The following is a 7,231-nucleotide window of genomic DNA, read 5'->3' on the forward strand; positions in this document are numbered from 1 at the left end:
ACTTGGAGGAGGGTCCCTGGGTTTTGTCCCTCTATAGAGGGCCTAGAGAGTGGGGCATCCTGCCTAGTTGCTCGTCACTCATCTCTTGGTCCTCTCTGTATTGTAGCAAACTGAATTTCAGGTAAGCAAGTTTGGGGGCAGGATGGGGGTTGTAGCTTCAGTTCTGGTCTTGATTGTCATCTTTCAGTTTTTAATTGGCATGACCAAATACCCTTTTATCGTCTTTTTTATTTTTTAGTCTTTAAATCTCTTTTTCTAGAAGGCCATGCACCACCTTCATTTATCGTATTTGAAATCACTATACAGTTACTTTTGTGAAAATACTGCTTGCATTTTCTAGGATAAAAAGAAAACCCTAAAAATCGTTTCAGGGATGTAGAGAAATATCCAGTTTAGGAAAGACATGCACCATAATTACTGCTGCACTGCGATCTTTTCTGCATTTCCCACTTTTCTTAAATAACTATCTTCTGTGATGACATAATATAAAGAACAATTATGAAAAAACAGATATGTGCATATGCTTACTTCTAAAATCTTATTGAGAATATATTGTTGGCTTTGGATAGCTGGTCACAGGCATAGTAGCTGCAGTAGCAGGATCTGCATTTGTCTATTGGTGCATATGATTTGCAACATTACTTGCATATTGCTATTGCAACTGTTCTGGTAAATCCCTGTTGGGTTATCTGTCCTAAAACTGGTCTGTATACCAGCACATACAAAATCACATCCAAAACTCCTGTTGGTGTAATTTGTAACACTGTAAACACCATTGAACATTAGCTCCCAAATCTACCTTAAGCAGACTGGAATAACCTCTGTCATAATTTCCCTGTCTCTAAAGGTATTAAATTCACTCTTTTGCTCTCAGAGTATCTGTCACAATGATCATCCTGGTGCCTCTTCTATCCCTGGAATGACCTGAGCCTCTGTCTTCACCCAACTGAAGCATCTTGGGATTAATTGTTTGATTAACTTTCCAAAGCGCAGAGATAAGGTCACTCATTTGCTTTATATTATTAGGTGTAAAAAAAGGGTATTCTGTGCCTGTTTGGGTGCTGTAAGCAGTTCTTCCAATTTGATGAATATAAACCTCTGAGGAGTTAGTTTAGTCATAATCAATGACAAATTTCACATCTTCCACATCTATCCCTCTGGAGACCACATCGATAGTGATCAGAATAACCTATTCATGCTTGAATTCATTTAGAACCCGGTCATGCTCCTGTTGACTCGGGTCACCATTAGTGACAGGGCATGTCACCCATCTACTCTCATTTTTCTGGTAAATTCATCACATTTTCTTCTGGTTTCAAGAAAAACAATGGTTTTATTCTCCTCATGCATGATCTCTTTCATTAGATGAATAACTTCACCCTTTTCTACATCATGACATATGTCCACCATCTTTGTCATGGTTTGCCTTTAAGGTCTTATTGATTCACAATATTTGAATATTGAACCCTTATTTGGGGTTCAAAGCCCATGTCAAGAGTTCTATATGTTTTACTGAGGACAGGTAGACTGTTCTTCTCAAATTGATTTCCCCACAGTCTAAAATGTCAATCACTCTTTCAGGTGTTGCAACACAGATTTCCACACCTCTCTAAAAATATGTAATGCTTCACAAGTTTTGTGTCAACTTTGAGCAGGAGTCGTGCAAATCTTCTGTATCATTCCAATTTTAATATATGTGTTGCTTAAGAGAGTGAACAATCTTGTGCCTTCTTGAATGCAACAAATATTATTCTAATTATTTCAATATTCTTGTCTGCTAATTCTACCATAGACCAGTTTGAATTTCTTGATTTTTCTTTTAAGTATAAAGACTTTTTTTACTTCTTTGGAGGTCTCAGTTTTATTGGATAACAGAGATTATGAATTTAATCTTGTTAGGTGTTACCCATTTTAGTGTTTGTATAGTTATTTTGAAATTTATTCTGAGACATTGTAAAACTATTTGGAAGAGCATGGATCTACTTTTTTCAGGCCAGATCTGAGCAGTTTGAAGATACAGCAGAACCTTACCTTGTACAGTCACCATTCTTGTCCTGGATGGCAGAGTGGCCCTATTCCTTTTCTCTGTTTGCCCCACAGGCCTTGCTTATTTCCCTAATTCCCTCAGCTCGTCAGTGCTCAGCCGAACTCTGACCTTCCTCAGCCCTCCACAGGGTTCTCTGTCTTTGCAGTCTCCCCACCTCCAGTATCTTCCCTGGATGCCTTCACTATCATCAAGAAAACCAGCTTCACATCTTTAATCTGGAAGAACACTGTGCTCAATGTGGGTCCCTTTCCTTGCACAGCAATCTGGAACCTTCTGCAAGTGATAAATTGGGGAAAATACTGTGAATTTGAGTCTGAGTCATGCCCAAAGACTTATGTGTCAAAGGCTTAGTTTCTCCTCTGTGGTGGCAATGGCAAGTAGAGCTTTGTAGAAGGTCTTGGGAGGAAGGTGCACTTTAAGCAGATATTGGGATCTGCACTCCTTCCTCTCTCTTGCCTATCTCAGGTGATATAACATGATCACCATACTGCCTGCTACCACAGTGGGCCTCCCCATGGGCCCAAATCCACTGGGCCAGGAGACCTTGAATTAAAACCTACAATCACAAGCAGACTTTTAGAACTTTGTTTCGTGTAAGTATTTCAGATACTTTGTCACATTAATGAAAGTGAACATGAACTGCCCAGACCAGAAATAATCACTCAGAAACTAATTAATTAAACCATTGCCTGGCCAATCACTTAAGCATATTCCTAGCTAGTTCTTATATCTTAAATTAACCAATCTCCATTAATCTGTGTATCACCATGAGGTTGTGGCCTACTGACAAAGTTTTGGCGGGCTCCAGAGGAGGCATCTGTCCCTGGCAGCAGCTGCATGGCTTCTCCCTCTCTCTATATATATATATCTTTCAGCCTGGCTTTACTCTACTAAGCCACTGACCAAAAGCACCTTCTTTATTAACCAATTTCAATAAAACATATTCACAGCAGACATCACCTCCCACATTATCAGGTAACCCTGGCCTTTGTTGCCAATTAACCACTACTCAAAATACATTTTTTAGTTTCATATATGTCGTTTGGTTTTTAATTGTTTTAGGCAGAGGGGTAAATTCAATTCCTCTCACTCCATCTTGTCTAGAAGTAAAATTTGCAGCATTTTGTATAATTTAAAAATGTTTATATTTTTTACATTTATTTATTTATTTGTGTGTGTGCACACGTGCGCATTTGTGTGTGTGTTTGTGTGTGTGTGTATGTGTGTGTGTTGTAGTTTACTTTAAAAAAACAGGAATGATTCCTTTGGATTTAATGCTAAAAGATGTCTGTTTTTTTCCTATTCTTTTACCTGTCATAATTCTTCGCATAGCTAAGGAGTCATTTTACTAACCTAATTATCTGTTATTCCTGCCTAAGTCTACCACAGCTTATGAATAATGCTTAGTCTGCATTCTGGGGTCCCTGCCCAGTATTCACCATTTTTCCTATTTTCCATTTTTTGCCTCAGCCAGACTTTGCTGTCTGCCATAGTGGGGTATGGTGTCTGGAGTCAGAGCTGCTCTTGTGGAATATTACTTTAACTAGGCAAAGATGTATTGTGTTTCTTTATGCTGCATTTGTTTGATAATATAAAGGTGTGTTGCTTTGCCTGCCTAAGGTATCTGGTTGGTCTAATAAAAATTTGAATGGCCAGTAGCTAGGCAGTAAAGAGATAGAGAGGCTGTCAGGCAGAAAGAGTAAGGAGGAATGCAAGCTTAAGAGAAGAGAGAAAGAGAGAGAGAGAATGAATGATTTGTCCTTTTTCTTCTAATGTCTCTTTTGCCCAGTGGTCTTTGGATTCCTTAGCTGTATACCTTTATTCTCTTAAAAAGAAAGAAACAAAATCCTTTCTCACCCTAATTTTGGGGATATTCTCTTTTGGCAAGTTATATCTAATCAGATGAAAATCATTTGTTAGTTTTATAGGTTAGTTTAGATTAAATGGCAATGTGTTTGTTGAACTATCATCTCTTCTAATTAAGAGGTGTCTCAAATTCAAATTGGATCTTTCTCAGTTTTGATGGTATCCATAGCTTTTCTTCTCCAATATGGGATTGGATGTGTTATGTATGTAGGATAATCTAACATCCCGATTGTGTTTTGTAACTGAATAATGATGTCAATTGTGTATCATCTGGTATAAATTCAGTGGTTTCTCTACTCAAAACAACTGTTTCTACATATTGTGAATTGGTAACTATGTTGAGAGGTTCTTTAAAATACCTTAATACCATCAGAATAGCATATATTCTGACTTTTGAACAAAATCATAAGAGCTTTGATCCACTTTACTTAAATTTTCTGATTTGTAACCTGCCTTTCCTGATTAATTTACATCATTATAAAATGTAGGGGCTCCAGCTATTGGTATGTCCTATACAATGCAAGGAAGTATCCAGTTAGTTCTCTTTATAGGTTGAATTCTCTTGCTTTTCAGATAGTTATACTTAATCTCTCCCAAAAAATTACTACAAGCTCTTTGCTAGGGTTCACTTTCTGCCCATACTTTTCCAATTTAATCATTATTAAAAGATACTTTAATTTCTGTTGGGTTTATTCTTGCTAATTGACTAAGTCTCAATTTTCCTTTCAGAATTAACTCAAAGACCATTCCCATATATGTTTTTTCATTTTTTACTTGGTTTATGTGGCAAAAATATCCATAATAAGATAATATCTTCCCTCTGCATTAAAATTACTGTAGGGGAATGCTTAGAGGGTAATATGATCAGAATGCAGTTAAGATTTGGATCCACACAATTCACAGGTGACTTCTGTAATTTCTTTTCAATCACAGCCAATTCTCTTTCAGCTTCAGATGATGATTACCTGAGATTATCTAAATCCTTGTCACCATCTAAGGTTTTGTTTAAATTAGTGAGGTCATCAACATCTATCTCAAAAGTGTACCATAGATGGAAAATGTCTCTTATTAAACTTTGGAAGTCATTATGAGTCTGCAATCGATTTCTCATAATTTACACCTTTTGGGGTCTAATTTTTTGGTAAACCAAATTTATAACCTAAATAATTAAAATAATCTCTTTATATTTTTTCAGGAACAAATTGTAATCCTCAACAATATAAAATCTTCTTTAATTCTTCAAACTTTTTTTCTAAAGTATCTACATTTGAAGCAGATAGCAAAATGTCACCCATGTAATGGTAAAATATAGATTCAGCAAACTGCTTATGTATCATTTGCCATGGCTGACTTACAAAATATTGGTACAGAGTGAGGCTATTTAACATTCCTTGTGGGAGAATCTTCCATTGATATCTTTTAGCAGACAGAATTATTATAAGTAGGCACTGTGAAGGCAAAGTTTTCTCTGTCCTTTTCTTGTAAAGGTATAGTGAAGAAACAACCTTTAAATAAATAACTATAAGAGGCCATCCTCTTATAATTAGATAATAAAGAAAGCAAAGGAATCCCAGACTGTAGAAATCCCATTGGCTGAATCATCTTATTAACAGCTCTTAGATCTGTTACCGTTCTCCATTTTTCAGATGTCTTTTTAACAACAAATACAGGAAAATTCCAATGACTGGTTGATTGCTCAATATGCTGAGCATCTAGTTCCTACTGTACCAGCTATTCTAAAGTCTGCAGTTTCTCTATTGTTAAAGGCCATTGCTTACCCATACAGGTTTGTCTGTCAACCATTTTAAAGGTAGGGCTGCTGGTGCCTTTGAAATATCAGCAGCTGTTGTGACCTGTTCTATACAACCTGAATGGTCAGTGGCTGTTCTTTATAATATCTTGTAATATTTTCCCCAGACACATATGTTAATTGATGGTTTGTTTCTAAGATTGGGGAATGTTAATCTGAGTATTCTATTGCTGTAACAAATCATGTTCCCACAATTCAATGCTGTGTTAGCCACATACAGTTTCAATATTCCTCTATGTCCTTCTAGCCTTATACATCCAACCCATCTTGTGCTCTGCTTTACCTAAGATAAAGTTCCAATGCACAAATACTCAACATTTACATCCTGAAGAGGCCAATTAGGATGCCAAGATTCTGATGAAATTATTGTTACAGTCACACCTGCAGCTACGAGACCTGCAATGTAATTTATTCATGTTTTTAATTTTGGTCTTTGTTTATTTACAGAAATACTTGCTTTATAGATTTTCCTGAATTTTTTGTTTTCTCTCCTATAGCTGTTTTATTACTCAAAGCTGTATGGGTTTTTTTTTTTAAACAATAGGCATTAGGTTCTTTAATTGCTTTGGGAAGGAGTTTCCTCTATGCTGGCAGGAAGCAACTGAACTGAATTTGGCATAGGGGTCTGCAAGAGGCCCCTCATGGATTTCCCCAATGGCAAAAGATTACCTTGAGTATTTTTCATTGATCTACATTTGTTAGTCCAATACTTGTCTTTGTCACACCTTCTCCATAGTTCAGAAGGGAGGGGTGTTCTGAATGAATAACTCTTAGAAAAAAAACATTGTTTCTAGGAATACCCTGTCTACAATCCCTTTTAAAGTCATCTTGTTTGTCACAATTATAAATATGACATTTGATTATTCCCCAAACCACTGGAAATCACCTCTCCTATCCATGTTTCATTATGTTCATGAGATTCAATATTAATTGTATCTCAGATCTATTCTTCCAAAGGTCCTGACCTTGCCTTTCATGGTCTAATTATACTTTTGCATAGATAATTGACATTTTCAAAAACCAGAGATTAAATTGTTATTTATCTAGCTTCTAAATTTGGTATCATTCTATTTACTGCTGAAGTCAATCTTTTAAAGAAATCCATAAAGACTTCAATTGGGCCCCGAATATCTTTAGTAAATGACTCAAAAATGACTCAATTTTCTTCCCTATTTCTCCAATTCTGTTCTAAGTATTCAAAGCTGCTGCACAGCATAAATCCAGGGTGTGGCCATCATATATATATATATATATATATATATATATATATATATATATATATATATATATCTTGCCTTTCTATAGTAGCAAAATATTCTTCTCCAAGAATTTGATCTTGGGAGATTTCCCTACCTCTAACTTTACTCTACTGTTCAAATAATCTTAGTCTCTTCTCTGAACCAGGTATTCCATTGTAATTGTGGACCAGACTCTAAAACACTTTTAACCAATTCTATCCAGTAATTAGTTATAATTCTATTACAAATTGGTCACAAGTTCAACATTTG

At 35.9% G+C, this 7,231-nt stretch overlaps 1 non-coding gene and 1 pseudogene across 1 annotated transcript; both read right to left on the reverse strand.

Moving 5' to 3' along the window:
* Positions 1-538: 538 nt before the first annotated feature.
* LOC119812471 lies at positions 539-5,024 on the reverse strand (annotated as a pseudogene).
* On the reverse strand, positions 1,612-1,719 carry LOC119806033. Its single transcript, XR_005284085.1, has one exon. It is a non-coding gene; the product is annotated as a U6 spliceosomal RNA (small nuclear RNA).
* Positions 5,025-7,231: the final 2,207 nt, after the last annotated feature.

Source organism: Arvicola amphibius, chromosome 1 (assembly GCF_903992535.2).
Source record: "Arvicola amphibius chromosome 1, mArvAmp1.2, whole genome shotgun sequence".
Lineage (NCBI taxonomy): Eukaryota > Metazoa > Chordata > Mammalia > Rodentia > Cricetidae > Arvicola > Arvicola amphibius.